This window comes from Mastomys coucha, unplaced genomic scaffold (assembly GCF_008632895.1).
Source record: "Mastomys coucha isolate ucsf_1 unplaced genomic scaffold, UCSF_Mcou_1 pScaffold5, whole genome shotgun sequence".
Classification (NCBI taxonomy): Eukaryota; Metazoa; Chordata; class Mammalia; order Rodentia; family Muridae; genus Mastomys; species Mastomys coucha.
Window position 1 is genome coordinate 71163278 of NW_022196911.1, and position 9264 is coordinate 71172541.

The 9264-nt window shown below is 46.7% G+C and overlaps 1 protein-coding gene across 9 annotated transcripts in view; it reads left to right on the forward strand.

Annotated features, from left to right (window-relative positions):
- The window catches only part of Slc43a2 (solute carrier family 43 member 2), a 43760-nt gene that overhangs the window by 16406 nt on the left and 18090 nt on the right, over nt 1-9264 (forward strand). The gene's annotated exons all lie outside the window — the stretch shown is intronic.

Sequence of the window (9264 nt, forward strand, 5' to 3'; positions counted from 1 at the left end):
CCATAATGAGATCTGATGCCCTCTTTTGGTGTGTCTAAAGACAGCTACAGTGTACTTACATATAATAAATAAATAAATCTTTTTAAAAAAATGTATAAACTAACTCATTAAAAAATAAAATAAAGAAGGCATAGAAACCTCTTTGCCAGACCTGCCCAGCCAGGCAGGAGCATCACTCAGAGGTGGCTGTCAGCAGGGACATCCCCCTACTCAGTTTACCTGGGAAGAAGGTCTCAGGGTACATCAGCTGCCATTACTGTTTGTGGTGCAGTCTGGTTCTGGTTTTCCATTTTGCTTAAGTCAGGAGTCAAGCTGTTGAGAAATCCCTGGGATTTCCCTGACCCTTTGATAAAGGAGCCCTGGGAGTGCAGGCATCTTTGTGACCTGCAGATAGGGCCACATCTTCTGTTCCCTTTTCCTAAGCTTGGCTCCAGCAGGGAGGATTAGCTGTGTGGGCCTATGTCTGTGGACACGGAAAGTTTCCTACAGTCTCTGTTCAGTGAAAGCATAGGCAGCCTGAGTGATTGTGCCCTGGGTGTGGGTGTCTGAGGGTGAGTGACCACAGCAGGCTTGGGGCTCAGTGGCCTTACCTCTGCTGGTGCCAGCGAGGTTAACTTTGTATCTGTTGGGGCATTTTATTTATTTATTTGTTTGTTTGTTTGTTTTAAGTCAGATGCATTTAGAATAAAAATAGATATATTCTCCCGTCTCATAATCCCAGAGGAGAACAAATGTTTAAATAGTGAGAAATACATTCTTACTGTGAAGAGTACACAGCTTCCACTGTGTTGTGTAAATGTGAAACAGGAGTCCTGCACAGGCCTGTTTGTTCTTGGACAACACGACAACCATCAGCCCTTTTTAATCAAGATGAAAAATATAAACCTGGCATCGCCCTTGTTGTTGTAGAAACACTAGGCATCTGTTAGAGCAGATCTGAATTTCAGGGATCTAAGTTTGAGATGGTCCTGGGACTTGAGGAGCTTAAGCACCAAGATGCAGAACGGTGCTTACTCAGCATGAAGTATGGGATAAATACAGGCTGGGGTGTGGCTCAGTGGCAGAGTGATTGCCTGGCATGCACAAGACTCTGTACCAACCCCAGTACTACATCTATAAAAAGAGAAGAGCTGGGTATGGTGGTACATGCCTGTAATCCCAGCACCTGCAGGGCAGAGGCCAGACAGTTGCTGTGACTTGGAGCTTAGGCTTCAGAATGAGGCCTTGCCTCTGTTCCCCTGAAATGATAAAAAGGAGAACTAAACAGCAGCATGTCCTCGAAGTCCCTGTGATTGGAAGGAGCAAGAGGAGTGCAAGGTCATCCTCAGTAACAGCATCCATCCTCAGTTACATAGGGAGTTCAAGGCTACCGTGGGCTCTACAAGACCATCTCAGACAGTAAGAGCAAAAGACAGATAGATGAAAAACACTGTGTGGGGAGTTCTGTTTAACAAATCCTTCCCAGGCAGTGGTGATGCACAGCTGCCTTTAATCCCAGCGCTACTTGGGAGGCAGAGACAGGCAGATCTCTAAATTTGAGGCCAAGCCTGGTCTACAGAGCAAGTTCCAGAAAGGACAGCCAAGGCTACACAAAGAAACCCTGTCTTAAAAAACAAAAACAAAAACAAAAAAAAACCCCAACCAAACCAACAAACCCTCCTGCCCTGCATTTTAGAATCTATCCGTCAGTATCGTTTCGTCTGTACACATCCGCGTCACTCTATGGCTTCAGCTCTGTCCGTTTGCTTCATCTACACAATGAGTCCCTCCTTTCCCTGCCGGTACCCAGAGCTCTGCGTTCTTTATCTTTAGTCCATTCTGTTGTTCAGTCAGTGCTACCCTGTACTAGAAACAAACTGTAATTCACGCAGCTAGTTCCCTACTCGTTCAGGATGGTTTCCAGTGCTTCCCTCTGTGAAAACTTGAAATGAATGATCTGTACATGTATTTCTGTAAAATAGGTTCCAGGAAGTAGAATTTCTGGGCCCCAGGATTAGCATGTTTTAAATTTTAATATATGCTTTCAAGCAGACTCCTAGAGTGGAGTCTACTATCTGTAGTTACAGTCCTAGAAACATGTTTGAAAGTGCCTTCATGATCCCTCCAAGACTACACCATTCATTTTTAACATTTTTTTTTTACATTTGTTCCTTTGATTTGATTTGTTTGTTGTATGTGTTTGTAGGCACATGCACATGAAGCTCATGTGGTGTCTGAGGGTGGCTTTCTGAGTTGGTTTCCTCAACTATATGGGTTCTGGGGAATGAACAACTTTTTTTTTTTTTTTTTTTTCTAGACAGGGTTTCTCTGTGTAGCCCTGGCTGTCCTGGAACTCACTCTGTAGACCAGGCTGGCCTCAAACTCAGAAATCCGCCTGCCTCTGCCTCCCAAGTGCTGGGATTAAAGGCCTACGCTACTGCTGCTTGGTGGGAATGAACTTTCTTATCATACCTTTTTACACCCTGAGCCCTCTCGCTGTCCTCTTCTGTCTTATTTAGTTTTTGTTATTTTAAGATCTCACTAATGTTGCCATGGCTGGCCTGGCATTTGCTGGGTAAACCAGGCTAGCTCCAAACTCACAGAGCCTGTTCCTGCTTCCTAAGTACTGGGGTTAAGGGGTATCTAAATGTCTCATCCTTTAAAGATTAGGCAATTTGACACCATGAAAAATGATACATCGTAAATTTTTCTTTTCTAATAAGACATCCTCTTACCTCTTTTGTATTGTTACGTAGCTCTGGCTGCTTTTGAACTTACCATGTTGCCCAGGCTGGCCTTCACTCCCGATCCTCCTGCTTTCCCCTCTCAAGTGCTCAGATTACAGATGTGGTCCCTGTCCCTGGCCACTGTCATCAGTGTGTCAATTGCTTCTTTGTATCATTTATCTCATTTTCCTTCTTAGTTGTTTTTTCCTCTTCATACTTTGTAAAACTCTCTTTGAAATACAAATAATCTCTCTGTAGGAGTAAAGGGTGTACCTAGGGCTTTTAGGTTTCTACATAGTCCATGAATATGCTCCAGAAAAAACTATGCACTCAGACAATCAAACATTGTACATACATGTTCTGCTTAGGGACATTGTCAGTTGCTTTCAATCAGCATCAGTGTGTGTGTGTGTGTGTGTGTGTGTGTGTGTGTGTGTGTGTGTGCATGTTTGGTAGCTCCTGACTCTTCTATCCACTTCAGGGACCTGCCCAGGCTAGTTGGTGAGTGGGCACTGTGTAAAGCATTTGGTAGGAGGGGATCCATCCTTGTAAGGGATGTATAGGGGCTTGTCCTCTGACGTCTTTTTCTTGGACCTAGATTTTGGGGGTCATGAGCTGCTACCCCAGGCCAACTCCAAACATCTGCCTGTTTCTTATAAACAAGGTTTTGCTTGAACCGCATCATGCCGGTTTGCTCACGTGTTGTCTGTGGATGCTTTCCTGCCACAGGAGCTGTCATGACAGAGACCATATGGCCCACAAAGCAGAAATGTTTACCGTCTGGCCGTTCACGGAAAAACATTTGCCAACTTTGTGTCTAGAGGCCCCAAGACACTACACTGTTCTCTACCTGAGGACAGAGCACACCCACAGACACTCCCGCCCCCAAGTAGTACAGGTTAGCTTTCTAAGCACTTTTTAAAAAGTCACCTTCTTCACCCCTTCCCCCAACTGGAGGATCTCTTTGGACAATCCCTCATCCTGTGAGCCTTCTCACAGGACCTGAGAGTTCATGAGAGGAAACCCTGAGAGGGAATAGGAAATGGGTCATCGAAGACAGACTGAGGCTGTTAGGAAATGTCCCTGGGCTGGTGACTCTTTCTGCTGAGCAGAGCTGACTCTGGTTCTGACACAGCCCAGGCCTTTAAAAAACAGAAGCGTCAGGACCAGCTTGCAGAGACAGCGCCAGCAGTACAGTGGCACTTTCTGTTTGTGTCTCCCGCTTGTGTTTTCATTTTGGGGACAAAAGAGTTTTCAAGGTTGCCTTTAGAGCTCCCTAAATCAAACCTACAAGGACTTTTAAGCAGAATGGCTCCTTGATAACCTAGGAATGTAGGGGAATGTGTTGTCAGGGAAACCCTCCTTTGGGGACTTTCTCAGGCCCAAGGGCTTTTTGTATGACATGGACTGTGGGCTGTTACTCTCATTGATGCCGAAGGGGCCCCAAGTTGGCAAGATGCCTTTTCCTCACAATCCAGAGGGGGGGTGTCCCATGGCTTCTACCCCCCTCCATACCCTCCCACCCACTCCCAACCCCCACCCCTACCCGCTCACAGAGCCTTGGGAGTCTACACTCTGTCCTCCACTCTATAGCCCTTTCCTCCCGTGGAGATTCCGAGGCTATCCCACAGTCATGGCTGGTTAGCTCAGGTCTCTTGCAGCACTGGGCCTGGGCATCCCTGAGGGAGGAGCACACCAATCCACTGGTGCAAGCACACACCCAGTGGTGTAGAGCCTTGGCCTCCCCCAGACATCTGGTCAGCACACTCCGGTCTGTTTGCTTAATGTCTCTAGTTTGTACAGCCCTTTAGTTCGCTCCATCAGCTGAAGCACAAACATCGGCCAGCGGCTGAGGTGGCGTCTTTGGGCCGCCACCCCACAATCCAGGGCCTAGGTTGCTTAGAGATGGGAGCAGATGCAGCCAAAATTGTGAACATATCTTTTCCACTTCATTACCCTGACCCTTGTCAGTGTGGGAGGGATGGGGAGTTCTGATCTGAAACGCTTACAGAAGAGGGTTACAAAATGTTCAGGGGGACAAATCTCTCTGTGGACTTTTCCCATTTTATTCATTGGAGTTTGGCTTTAAACTGGAGAAATAAATGACCTCAGGGGAATTAGACCGGTGTGAGTACACACATACCCTTCTCTTTAAGGACCCGAGGGACAGGTGTGGAAGCCAATAGCCCTCTGTGAGCAGATGTGAGTCCAGCAGCCTTCCTGCTCAGTCCTGTTCTGCAGCCAGGCAGAGTTTTCATTTGCTTCCCTACCTGGAGAGCCTAGGTCCCTGGCAGGTAGGACTCTTCTGGTACCAGAGCCCACTTAGCTCTGATTTCCATCCATATCTTGAGAAACCAAAGCAGTCAATGGCCATTGGCCTGGGGAAAATTGGCCATTTTTTCAGAGGGGTTCTACCTGATGAATGTGTTGCACATGACATGTGCAGAGGTTAACAGGAGGCAGTGGGGGTGTCGCTGGAGATCTGGGCTTGGCAGGTGGAATGGGAGGCAGCCGGGAGAAGGCAGTTTTCCCTCCCCGCCCCTGTACCAATGAAGCGGAAAGGTGACCTCAGGGACCCGTGATGTGTGCTGAGGGGTGCTGCTTGTTTCAGTTAGGGAGCAGCCCAGCTTTTCTGAGTCCACTTGTCCAGACTAGTTCCTGGGTGGACAGTCCAGACACGATAGACTGGATCCTGGCCTATACAGACTTCACTGAACTCAGGGTGTATATACCAGCCAGCTGAGGACAAAGCTCATCTCTCTGAAATGACCAGAGACCTAGAATGTTAGCCCCCACCCACTGCTTGGCTCTGTGACTTCATTAGAGAGTCAGGGAGTATCCACAGGGTGAATGGATTCAGGAGGCCTTAGAGATGAATAAGGACTATCATTCATCCCATAGCCTCTCCTGGGGGCTCCTGTGAAAAGGCGCACACATCTTTGGACATCTTAGGGTCCCTAAGGAAGATTGTCTAAACTGGTTTTTGGCCATGGCCTCTGGGGATTCTCGTCCAGTGGCCTGAACACCAGGGGAGGGGCTGCCTGCAGCTGCTGTTTCTCCTCTGGGAATGTGACACAGCTGGTCCTGTTTATGGTACAGCTGAGGGACCAAAGGAGAGTGAGTCATCAGGGCGAGGGAAGGCCTACCACGAGGCCCAGGAGCTCAGACACAGAGGACAGGTTTTGGTTAGCAGAATATAGGCAGCAAAGTGGCTTCCAGAAGAAACCAGGAGCGGGGAGAAGGCTTAAGCTGCCTCCCAGTGAGTGCCTGGGAACCAGGAGGCAGCCTCTGCAGAGTAGAGCGTTCCCCTGGCACCTGTCACCACAGCATGGCTCCAGCTTCCTATTTGGCAGCAGAGCTGGTTTTCCCCTCCAGCAGGCCCTCGAGGCCTCACTAAGGCAGTCAGCTTAACACTCAGACAGCCCTAACTACATCACCACCATCTCAGCACCATTATGTCTGACAGGACTGGGCAGGGGCTGGAGGGCAGATAGAATAAGCAAGGAGAGACAAGACTAGTAAGAGAGGGGACCCAGGTTGGGAAGACAGACACAAGGCAAGTCCATATACAAGCACACATCCCTGAGTGGAGTGGTCCTGGATCACAGGTGTCAGCCTCAGGCAGGATTGAGCAGAGGCTGGTAGATCTAAGAGAAGCGTCTGAAGGGATATAAGAATCCACAGTGAGCTGACCGAGGCAGGTTGGATGCTTAATAAAGAACATATAAGGAAAGAGATGACATTCGAGGGGAAATGACTTGAGATCCAAACAGAAGTGTCATAGCAGGCCTTTACCTAGGAAGAGTTTTGAATCCTAAGGTTGACCTTGACCAGCTTGAGGGAGTCTTTTGACCCTTAAATGTTCTGTGTAACTTGGACTGACAGGGATGACCATGAATTTCCGATCCTTCCACTTCCACCACGGGAGGGCTGGGATTACAGGTGCTCACCACTGTGCCTGGTTTAGACTCTGAAAGTTTTGTAAGCAGTGAATGAGCACAGACAAGGAACATTTAGACAGTTGCTTTCAGGTTTTTAAAGATATAGAAAGCAGGTGCTAAAAATAGTTGCTATTCGTGTACATGCTCTTTACTGGGAAGGAAATAATATGACCACGCTGCTCCTGAGCCAACCCATGAGGGAAATCTGCAGGCAGGCTGGACTTTGGAAAGAAGAGAAGGACCCAGCCTGAAGGAGAGAATACAATTAGTGTTGACCACTTAGGTAGAAGGTAATCAATGCCACAGGGACACGCTGGCTTTCTGAGCTTTCCCCTCTCCTGAGCCCTCTGACTAGCTGGGATGTTTATGTATGCTTTGAGTTTCATTAGTCAAGGTCAGCCTCGGGCTCCTTGCTGTGCAGTTTTGTCCAGTAGAAGTCCTGGTAGCCCTCAAGCCCAAACAGGCTTGGACTATCTTGCCCTCTCTCTTTCCCACAGTTTTTGAGACATAGTTAAATTATTTTAACCCAGACTGGCCTCATGCTTCTTATTCTTCTCCTGTCATTTCATAAGTGCTAGGATTACAGAAATGTGCCATTATACCTAGCTTCAGCACCTATTTGAAATATGTCTTTTTGTTAATTTTTTGTTTTTTTTAAAAAAAAAAAAGAAGGAAAAAAAAGAGCAGGGTGGTGGTGGAGCATGCATTTAGTCCCGGCACTTTAGGCACAGAGGCAGGGGGAATCACTGAATTTGAGACCAGTGTGGTCTACAGAGCAAGTTCCAGGACACCCAGGGCTATACAGAAACCCTGCCTCCAAAACAAAATTATACATTAAGAGGAAATTAGACAACAAAGAAAACCATACTTATATGTGGTCATACGGAATGCTTGACTTTTATTTTTTATTTACTTTTACTAATGTTTTAGTTGGTATACAAAATAGTAGGTTTCATTCAGACATGCTCATATGCATATATTACTGTGCCTCCTCCAACTTTCCTTGTTCTTCTTTGCTCAAGAACCCCCTTTCAGTGCTACAGACTAAACCTAGGGTCTCGCATGGCAGGAGAGGACTCTTATCACTGAGCTGACCCTCTTAGACCACGACTGTTTTTAGTATATAAAAGAATCTTTGTAGAAGGCATAATTTGAGCTGGGTGGTGGTGGCACATACCTTTAATCCCAGCACTTGGGAGGCAGAGGCAGGTGGATCTCTGAGTTGGAGGCCAGCCTGGTCTACAGAGTTGAGTTCCAGGACAGCCAGGGCTACACAGAGAAACCCTGTCTCAAATAACAAAAAAAAAAAAAAAAAAAAAAAGGCATAATTTGTCTTTTCCCCACCCTTCCTCATCTAGATTATTTCGAATTAACTATCAGTAATTAATTCTATCCATATAGGCAGCTAAATATGTTTTGAGTACATGGTACTGAAGGTCGGATGTGGGCTCTAGCGCATGCCAGGCAAGTACACTTTAAAGCAAGAGTTGGTGGAGTGGCTGGTGTACCTAAAGCAAGAGTTGGTGGAGTGGCTGGTGTTAAGGTACACACACTGTTGGTGGGGTATCAGCTGGCACATCTCTTCTGTAAGGCAGTTTGTTGGCGTATGGTAAATCCCTAGGAAGTACGTTCCTTTTTCCTTAACAATTCTTCCTGGGCTGAGGGGATTTTCCTTGAGATGAAAGGCATCTACACTTAACCTTCATACACTTACCTTCATCCTTAAGACTAGTCATTGAGCCAGGCAGTGACTAATCCCACGCCTTTAATCCCAGCACTTGGGAGGCAGAGGCAAGAGGATTTCTGAGTTCGAGGCCAGCCTGGTCTACAGAGTGAGTTCCAGGACAGACAGGGCTACACAGAGAAACCCTGTCTCGAAAAACCAAATAAATAAAATAAATAAATAAATAAATGGAAAGGGAAAAGGCCGGCTGGAGTGTAGGTCTGTGGCAGAGCACTTGCCTAATGTGTGCATGGCCTTGAGTTAGAGTTCCAGGACTGTGCCATATACCCCATAACTGAAATCTTTTTATGAATCAATATAAAAGGACTTACAGTCTAAAACCAAAGACATGGTTTCCTAAATTATAGACCATCCAGGTAGTCATTTCAAATTGTGTCAGAAAGGAAGAGTAAATCGTCTAGAAAACACTTTATAATAATATATCAGGTTAGAAGGGAAAAGATGACGCATGCCTGTAATCCTATTTCTTAGGAGGTAGTGGCAGAGAATTATCTTTCCAGACCCTAATAGCAAGTTTGAAGCTAACCTGGGCTACATGAGAGCCTGTCTTAAAAATAAACAAAAGCAAAGAACAGTATGGAGGGGCTGGAAAGATGGCTTGGTGGTTAAGAGTACTGGCTACTTCCCTAGAGGACCTGAGTTTGATCCCCAGCACCCACAACCATCTGTAACTCCATTCTCAGGGACCCAACACCTTCTGGCTTCCTTGGGTCCGTGCACACAAGTGGACCATAGATATACTTGCAGGAAGAACACCCATGCACATAGAGTAAAATAAAATACTAACCAAAAAGGGAGGAATAAAGAAGCTGTGTGCGGTGGTGCACAGCTTTAATCCCAGCACTGGGGAGGCAGAGGCAGGCGGATCTACAGG